Source organism: Homarus americanus, unplaced genomic scaffold, assembly GCF_018991925.1.
Source record: "Homarus americanus isolate GMGI-L3 unplaced genomic scaffold, GMGI_Hamer_2.0 scaffold56333, whole genome shotgun sequence".
Classification (NCBI taxonomy): Eukaryota; Metazoa; Arthropoda; class Malacostraca; order Decapoda; family Nephropidae; genus Homarus; species Homarus americanus.
Window position 1 is genome coordinate 13,049,317 of NW_024734940.1, and position 10,680 is coordinate 13,059,996.

The window sequence follows — 10,680 nt, forward strand, 5'->3', positions numbered from 1 at the left end:
AAACGGCGGCGTGTGTGACTAACCTCATTGTCTGGACGCCTCGTGCGGTGCGTCCAACCGTATGTCGGGGTTGTTTGCTTAGCGGGAATCTGCCATCTTTACTTAATACTCCCTCATTTGTTCCTTTGCACGCACTGTGATCGCTGCTGTGTGTGTAATTTTCATAGTCTGATAAAACTGGGGAAATTCTAAGATTCAGAACAGGTGGTTTAGTTTGTCTGTGTTCTCACGCGCCTGTCCTCTGGTAGACCACACGTGACCCAAGACAGGCGTTGTATATGGCTTGTGTGTGTATAGATAGGTAAACAGATGTGATCTTAGCGGGCGATGAAGTCTAACCAGATCAATATTTTGTGAACACTATTGAGAAATCACGTGTAACTAACATACTATAACCTAATTCATCAACATATTGTACTGTTTAAGCTCTTGTTCCACCTCCCCCACCCCTCTCTCTCTCTCTCTCTCTCTCTCTCAACTTAACCTTCTTGATAACATCTTGAAAACCAAAAACATGACTCATCCATCGTCCCATCACAATCTCCCCCTACCACCGTGTGTGTTTACCTGTTAGTGACACTTATCATCTGTTAATCTAATCTAATCATAGAGTTTCATTTCCCAAACTGTGTATAAATCGTTAACAGCTAACTGGGATTTTGGTCTTAATTAGTCAGCGTTATTTTATATATTGAGAAACTATTGCGATTTTTTTTTTTTCAACTTTATTTTGCTGGGAGATTATCCAGGATTTTGGCCGTGGGATTTATTGGTATTTTCTTTGATTTGAGTTTCGTCTCCCCCACCACACAAGCCAAACACTACACAGGCCCACGGCGATAAGAGGAGGCCGAAGGTGCGTCGTTCTCCCCCCCTTATCTAACGGAGCGTGTGTGTCTGTGAGGTATTTACTGAGCTGGGGAAACCTACCGGACCTACCTCCTCCTCCTCCTCCTCCGTGCTCCACCACCACCACCATGACCCCCCCCTCCTCCAGACCCCACCACACTACCACACCGTTGCTGGCTGGCTGGGCGGTACCGATCTTGGCCTATAGCAGTCGTATGTAATTTCTGTTTATCTTCTTATATTCCTGCCATTTGCCCTCGCCTCATTTATTACCGTGATTTTAATATTATATAACATTACTATAACATCGTCTTTTGTTTATCAGTTATTCTTTAAATGTTGTCACTATTGATCGTCCCGTGAGGTGCGTTTGGGATTTTTTTTTATTGTAAAGACTTCTGTGTTTTGGTTTGATGCATCGGTGTATTTCTTATTTTGGCCGCCACTTGACTCGTTATTGAAGTAGTTTTCATTTTTTTACTTGGAATGTGATGAGTCGGCTGATTATACATATATATTTAATTATGGGTGTGTGAAGTTTGTCTTTGGCACACACACACACAGTTCGTCTCTTGGCTCCTTGGTGTAACTCTGGCCAACAGTAGCCCAAGTATGGTAGTGACCCTAATGCACTCACACACACTGACTGACTGACTGATTGACTAACTAACTGTAGCACGATTAATAACTGTTCATAAAGTGTGCCATTATCTCTCGTCTTCACCAACCTTACCATTATAAGCCTCCATCACCAGTATTCCCATTAATCTCCATTATTAAGCTACCATTACGTCCAGTGTTCCCGCCAACCCAGTAATTTTCATTGTTACGTCATAAACTCTGATTATTAATAATTACCTGAAATGTCTTTCTCACATCTTCATTATTTACAGTAAATTTTTATTTTTTTATTATTATTTTCAATTTGTTTTGTAATTTTAACGTTATCAGTGAGTTAAAAATCTTACACGTCGGCTCCAATTGACACTTCGTGAAGGCTTGTTTATTTATAATTTATTTCAACAAGAATAATGTAATTTTTACTCTAAATTTATTACTTTATTATTATTGTTTTTATTGGTATTATTTTCGTTTATATAAGTAATTTTATATTTCTTCCTACTTCTCCTCCTCCTTCCTCACACAAAAATACTAACCATATCTGATACATATAAATTAACTGATAAAATATAATTGAATAAAAATAATGAAAACAAATGAACAGAGATTTGCGCCAGCCATCTTACACGCTAGAAGCATCAGGCTGGAAATTATTATAATTGTTATTATTATCATTATTATTATCATTATTATTATTATTATTATTTATTGTTTTTGTTATTATTGTTATTATTATTATTATTATTATTATTAGTTATTATTATTAGTTACTATTGTTATTATTATTATTATTAGTTATTATTATTAGTTACTATTATTATTATTATTATTATCATCCAGTTTCCAGCCTAGTCAAGTTGCCACACCCTCTCATTTTAACTGGTTTGTGGTTATTGATATTATAAATGAACTTTAATAAATGATAACTCACTTTTTTTATATATGTACCAACACTTAACTAATATCAATACTTACTCGCTCGCCAACACTCGTCTACTACTACTACTATCACCTGCCCACCTACCACCAACCTACCCACACTAACCCTTACCACCACTACCACTTACCACCACCACAACCTACCATCAACACCTACCTACCACCACCACTCCAAATCCTTGACCACTACAGCATAAACAGCACCAGGTGACCCTAAGTATACAGTGATCTAACTAGGTGTTGACCCCGTGACCTCTGACCTAACAATGACTCACTGGACGGCTGTTTCCTTCCCATGTTTGGTCACTCCTTATGTTAATGCCTGTTTTATACTGTACGTGTTTTAGTTTTGATGTAACTTTATTTATGTATTGTACGTGTTATACTTTTACTACTACTACTACTACTACTACTACTATTTAAAAAAACGGCCAAAACAGAAAACAACAGAGTTATCTACCTGTTTGCCTCACCTGTTGGCACTGGCACGAGAGGCTGCAGGCATGACGTCACTGGGTGCTGGTTACCACTGAATAATACACCCCTGGCCCCCCTCCCCCTCCTCTGACCCCCCTCCCCTTCCCCTGGCCCACCTCCCCCTCCCCTGGCCTCCCCTTCCCTACCCCCCCGAACAGTCGCAAGTTAATTTTCACCTGAAACAAGACAATTAGACAAGGCTTTCATCTGTGTTAATGGTGGCATGAGTTTGAAGGGCGAAATGGCGTCTGTATTTTATTTTGACTCGAGTCTAGAGATGTGGTTAGGTTAAGTTGGGTTGGGTTGGGTTAGGTTGGGCTAGGTTAGGTTAGGTTGATCTTTAGATTAGATAAGTCTGGAGTGGGCATTCTTTAGGTGATCCAGCCTAAGAAAGGTTTGTGAATCTGGGCTTTAGCGACACACACACACACACACTGAGTGATTTGGCAACTTACAACAACAGCAACTTTCATAGATTGAATGATGTGATTAAATGTTGGTGAGTCTCTCTCTTCACCTGATCGTTGCCATAGAACCCCCCCGTTCTCTCTCCTCCACCTCCCTTACACACACACACACACACACAAACAGCTGGTTTCATCCCCTTCCATCATCTGGCCTTCTCCCCCTCCTCTTCCTCCTCCCTCTTTCCTCCTACCCACCTCCCTCTTCCTCCTCCCTCCCTCTCCTACCCACCTCCTCTGTTTGATCAACCATATACCACGGACATCACCCCCACCCCCACTCCACCTCTCCCCCACCCCCTACTCACTCACTACCCCCCCCCACACTTTCTCCACACCTGTTTAGCCATATACTCATTAATGGGGAGAAAATTTCACTATTTAACATATGTGATTATAAACACCTGTGCACTACAACACACCTGTACCCCACACCTGTCCACAACACCTGTACCCCACCACACCTGTACCCAACCACACCTGTACCCTACACTTGTACCTAACCACACCTGTACCCCTATTGTATCTATAACGACCTAGAGCATTAAGTTAATTACACCTCAATAATTAGACTTAAAACTCCCTTGACTAATTACCATAGACACCTTTAATTACTTTGTCATGGTAGTTGGGTTGTTAGATAGCGAATATACTTTGTCACGGAGAATGTTGTATGTTGTGTGTAGTGACAATGTTAGTAGTTGTGGTAGTAGTGGTGGTGGTCATAGTTGTAGTAGTAGTGGTGGTGGTAGTAGTAGTATTTGTGGTAGTAATAATAATAATAAAATAATAATAATAATAATAATAATAATAATAATGGTGATAATAGTAATAATAATAATAATAAATAACTTATTCCTTTACAATACAGTTTAATTAGACAATAAATTTAATGTTTGACTTGGAAATTCGTAGATAAACAGGTAGATGTTTTAATGAGGCAGGTGTGTGTGTGTGTGTGTGTGTGTGTGTGTGTGTGTGTGTATGTATGTCTGTCCGTCTATGTTTTTGTTTATGTCTGTATTTGTAGGTGTGCATCTGTGTGTGTATATATGTATGTACGTATGGTTGTGGGTGAGTTTTTATGTATGTGTAGGTGTTTTTGTGGATGTATGTATGTCTATGTGTGTGTGTGGAGTCAGACGGGGACACCAGCTGGCGCGACAGATGGCTTAACCTCCAGCTGACAGATGGTGGTACCTGGTGTTGGTTGCCCCTATCTCTCTCTCTCACACGGGGGGGTAGTGAGAAGGAAGAGATAGAGATAGAGAAGAATATGTGTGTGTGTGTGTGTGTGTGTGTGTGTGATGGGAAGCTTGACTCACCCCACGAACATTTTATGCAGGTGACATTCCTCAGGTGATCAACAATAGGTGAAACACACACACACACACACACACACACACACACACACACACACACACACACACACACACACACAAAAGGTAGAGCTGTGTGTATGTGTGTGTGTCAAATGCACATTTTTCCACTGACCGAACATGACCTCTCTCTCTCTCTCTCTCTCTCCGTGCCTCCCCCACTCTCTCCTTTACATTCTCTTTGTCTCCATCTCTCCCTGTATGTCTCTCACGATCTTTTACATATACAAATCTTCCCATAATTGTCTCTTTTTATGTCTCTTATCTCTTTTCCCACTATCTCTATCTCCCTCTACATCTCCTTCCGTCTCTCAGTATCTCCTTCCGTCTCTCACTGTCTCGCCGTCGCCCGTGTGTCACCTGCCTCACTTGGGTAGGTCACGGTAAGGTGTGGTTCGTGTCATGTCGATTGCCGCATTAGTTCCCTTTCTCCTCCTCCTCCTTCTCCTTCTTCTCCTTCTCCTCCTCCTCCTCCTTCGTGTCTCCTCCGTCTGCGTCTCCTTATCTACACCTCCTTCTTCTTCTTTTCCTCCTCCTCTTCTTTCCCACCGTGAATGACACTTATGTATGACACTCTTATGTATGACACTTATGGCGTGACACTCATGCATGACAGGTTAGGTTAGGTTTGGTGATTTCGGGTGTGTGTGTGTGTGTTAGGTTTGATATTGTACGGTCCAATATGATCACCAAATCACTTGAACACCAGCACCAATCATATCCGACCTCACCAATCCATCATATCCGGCCTCACCAACCCATCATATCCGGCCTGACCGTCCCTCCTCCTCTGGTCTTCAAGTCCTCGTCACTCCACTTCCGTTTACTCTAGGAAGCTTTAATAGGTCTATTTAACTCCTGTAATGACGGAGATTTATATTTTTTCACGAGATTAAACCTCCATCTCTAACCACCTGTCGTTAATTATGACCCTACGACCTTAACCTGGGAATGGCGAGGCCGCAACACCAGAGGAGAAAGTCATGGTGTGTGCGAGCCGGCCGCCATGACACCCGGGCTCCAGCAAGTCAGCCAATCAGCGACGCTCCGCCAAACATTACCAAATATGGCTGTGGAGGGAATCAAGGCCGCGTGACGGGAAGTTCAGCTCCCGCGCGCGCTTTATTTTTATTTATTTTTTACTTCCGACTTTCACACTTAATCTTTAACTAATGTGGCAGTAAATATTGGTTTTAGTAATATAATAAAATGTAGTGTTTTATAGTTAAACATGATAGTCTATAGAGGTTTAATTGAGGTTTAGAGAGAGATAAGAAAAAAAAAACCCGACCTCAACAGCTGTCAAGGCATGGTACTTTTTCTGATGTCCGCTACACATGTTGCTTGAAAGGTTGACTCCTCCGTTATAACTTACAATCTCCTACATACCATTGCTTTTTTCTCTCCCTCTCTCATAACAGGATTAAAATGTACCGATAACAGAGATTAGAACCAACATTAAGAAAGTCAGATGGTGTTTTTGTTAACTCAACCTTGATCCAACGCCCGTGGTGACTGGTTTACGAATAAACTCCGGGTTGGGGCGAGGTGACAGGCGATAACGTGACCCCCGAATAACGTTAATAATAGCAGCTAGAAATGGGTTATATACGTGATAAAAATAGTGATTATCTTTTTTTTCTTTTATCGTGTTAGGATAATGTTGGTGAATGTGTTTTGTAAATTATAATGTTCTAAGTTTTGTGTGAATGTTTGGTTGGTACGGAGAGTGAAGGAAGGAAGGAAGGAAACTAGCTGACCTCTATTAACGACATGACTCTCCTTCTCCTACCCCTACACCTTATCACCCCCTCACCCCATCCCCTATCCCCACCCCACCTTACCACCAATAGCTCTCCTAAAAAAAAAATATATATAACTAATCACAAACAAAATCAACAAAATAACAATAACACTCAAATTAAAAATAAAAACATCCACTTTTATTACACTTGCAAGAGGTTAATCCCATGAGAGGGTGTTTTGATTGGACTCACTTAAGAGGACATGTGATAAACCAAATTTCACAAGACATCAATCATTATTTTAGGACACTGAGGAGACATTATCTAAATACCCTCAAGTCTAAGGGTAAATTATCAGCCATTATGTAGGATATTGAGTCTTGGTTATCATGTTGTCAGGTAAAATAATAAAAAATAACTTAGGTGTCAGTTAAGAATGTCAGCCGTCAGCCACACGTTCTGGTATTGTCAGACGTCACCCACCAGTCCTGTGGATCTTACTGGACCATGGGGTGAGGTACCTGCTGGACCATGGGGTGTGGTACCTACTGGACCATGGGGTGAGGTACCTACTGGACCATGGGGTGAGGTACCTGCTGGACCATGGGGTGAGGTACCTACTGGACCATGGGGTGAGGCACCTACTGGACCATGGGGTGAGTTGTGTACCACTGGACCATGGGGTGAGACTACTGCCATGGGTGGTTGGACCATGGGGTGAGGTACCATGACCATGGGGTAGCACTACTGGACCATGGGGTGGTACCTGCTGGACCATGGGGTGGTACCTACTGGACCATGGGGTGAGGCAACTACTGGACCATGGGGTGAGGTAACTACTGGACCATGGGGTGAGGTATGGACCATGGGGTGGGTGGACCATGGGTGGGTGGGGTTGACCATGGGGTGGGTCCTACTGAACCTTTGTAGACAGCTCCTTGTACTGTGGTCAGGTCAGGGAGGTGGGGGCAATGAGGTACAGGTCAGTTGTTGGGGAGGGGGGGTTGTGACCTGGGCCTTCCCCAACCCCACCACCAGGTGACTCACACTTCCCCCGTCGTGCCATTTCCCCACACACACACTCTCTCTCTCGCCCCTCCTCCGTCAGTATCGCCAAGTCCTATCCACCCTCTCTTACTTTCCCCCACACACTCTCTCACTTTCTTCCGTCAGTAGCCACTTACCCCCTCCTTTCTTCTCTCTCCTGTCTATTGCCAGTTCAGGGTTGCTCTTCGTTACATTGTCCCGACGTTGTTGAGGTCGTGAGGGCTGGGTGTCCCTGAGGTTGACTTCCCCTATACCCTGTGACAGCCTATGACTCACTACCACTACTACCACCACACTACTACTACTACTACTACTACCCCCTCCCCTGGTCCTTGCTACTACTGCTCGTACTACACCCATTACCTACCTGACCTGACCTTCCTCCTCTTCCTCTTTATGCCTCATACCTTCCTCACCTACTCTTTCTTCCTCCTGTAGACCCATACCTCCTCTCTTCCTTCCTCTTCCTCTTCCTCCTCCCTCTTCCTGTAGACCCATACCTCCTCCCTCTTCCTTCTTCCTCCTCCTCTTCTTCCTCTTCCTCTTCCTCCTCCTCTTCCTGTAGACCCATACCTCCTCCTCCTCCTCTTCCTGTAGACCCATACCTCCTCTTCTTCCTCCTCTTCCTCATCTATTCTTGCAAATCCTCTACTTCCAGTCAGTGAACGTTTGGGCCACGGTTAGGTTAGATTAGATTAGATCAGATTAGGTTAGATTAGCTAAAGTTAAATTAGATCAGATTAGGTTAGGTTAGATTAGCTAAAGTTAGATCAGATTAGGTTAGGTTAGATTAGCTAAAGTTAAATTAGATCAGATTAGGTTAGGTTAGATTAGCTAAAGTTAGATCAGATTAGGTTAGGTTAGATTAGCTAAAGTTAGGTTAGGTTAAATTAGATCAGATTAGGTTAGATTAGCTAAAGTTAGGTTAGGTTAAATTAGATTAGGTTAGATTAGTTCCTAACCACCCTGGCCCTAACCTAACCAATCGTCCTCCGTACTTGGCCGTGTCCTTATAAACACTGCACTCCAGACCCTGAACTATCACTTCTCCATCACATTATTATTGAGTCTCTTGACCACCAAACATAATTATTATCCACTGTTTTGTCTTGAGTGAGTGTGTGTGTGTGTGTGTGTGTGTGTGTGTGTGTGTGTGTGTGTGAGTGTGTGTGTGTTTTTTTTTCGCTCTACTTTTATTTCCACTAGTTTTTGTTCGAAGTTCTTAATACACTTTCCAACACCACTGGATCATGACCTAATATGGACAGGTACAGTATACGGTGTGAAATTGACTGACTAGCGAGTTCAGTATAAGGTCACCAGAGATCACATTTCTCTAATAGACATGTAATTTGGTTAGGTTAGGTTGTTACTGAAATTAGTCCAGGAAGAGTGAAATTAGGTTTGGTTAGGTTAGGTTACTGAAATTAGTCCAGGAAGAATGGGGTTAGGTTAGTTAGGTTAGGTTACTGAAATTAGTCAGGAAGAGTGAAATTAGGTTAGGTTGGAGTTAGGTTAGGTTACTGAAATTAGTCAGGAAGAATGGGGTTAGGTTAGGTTACTGAAATTAGTCCAGGAAGAGTGAAATTAGGTTAGGTTAGGTTACTGAAATTAGTCCAGAAAGAATGGGGTTAGTAAGATCGTTAGGTATTAAATCACCTAACCTAACCTTATAAACATGTGGTATTATTGGACGAGGTTGTTGCTATAATTACTCATGAACTGTACACGATCTGACCATGAGCTTGCTAGACAACCTTGGTATAAACAGCAGACGTGCCCAGTGTGTTGAGGAGGTCAGGTGGTGTGCCCAGGTGGAGTGAGGTTAATTAAGCACGTCTACCTTCACAGTTATGAGAGATGTTGGTGTTTTTACCTGGTCATCGGAATAGCTGATGGGTATACTTCCTTCACATCCGCTAGAAACATCAGCTTCATTTATTCAGTGACATCATCGCTGGTTAACACACACACACACACCAGAAACAACCTCACTATCCTTCCTTCACCTACAGTATGCCACCATCACCAATATCTTTCTTCACAAACACCAACAACAATAACATCCTTCCTTCACCACCATCGTCACCACCACCACCTTCACCATCACCGCCATCATCATCATTACCACCATCACCACCACCACCATCATTACCACCATCACCACCACCACCATCATCACCTCCATCATCGCGACTTCCTCTCCTTGTGGGGCCGCCTCCTACACTTCCGGACCAGCAGCAAGCAATCCCCCCCCTACCATATTGGGTGGGTTGGTAGTCCCCCCCCCTCCCTCCTCATGGCCCTATTTTCCTCCCTCATGGCCCTCCTCCCCTTCTTGGCCCTGTCTCCCTCTGCCCCCTCCTGGACCCTCCTCCTGCCCCCCCTCCAGGACCCCCCTCCTCCTGCCCCCCTCCTGGCCCTGTCCTCCATTACTCATTGCTTCCTCTTTATGGTCACGATCCTTCCCTTCCTTCTGTCGGACTAGTTTTATTATTGTTTATTATTTATCTTTCCTTCTATTGATTTTCGTTGTTTTATCTGTTCTGTTTTAGTCTTCTTTTTTTTTCATCATCACCACCACCATCATCACCATAAGCATCACCACCACCGCTCACCATCACCACCATCACAGCCATCACCACCACCATCACCACCTCACCATCACCACCACCATCACCACCACCACCACCACCACAACCATCACCACCATCACACCACAACCATCACCACCACCATCACCACCACCATCATCACCACAACCATCTCCACCTCCATCACTATCATCACCATTACTGTCATGTGTTCACTGTCAAGCTTGTCATGTGTACAGTGTCAGGCACCACCACTAGCACCACCAGTCCACGTAGCCACAACTGTCTCGTCTACAGCGGATAACAGCTGCTCCTCCAGCCACAACACGACCGCTGAGTGTGGTGGTGGTGTGGTGGGGGGGGGTGTGGTGGTGGTGAGTAGTGATGAGTGGTGTGAAGTGGTGATGGTAGTGAGGCTGATAGTGAGTGGTGGTTGTGGTGGGGGTGGTGTGGAGTGGTTGTGGTGAGGTGGTAGTATGTGTGGTGGTGGTGTAGTGTGTTGAGTGTGTGTGTATGTGGTGGTGGTGGTAGTAGTAGTAGAATGGTGGTTGAGGACTAGAAATAA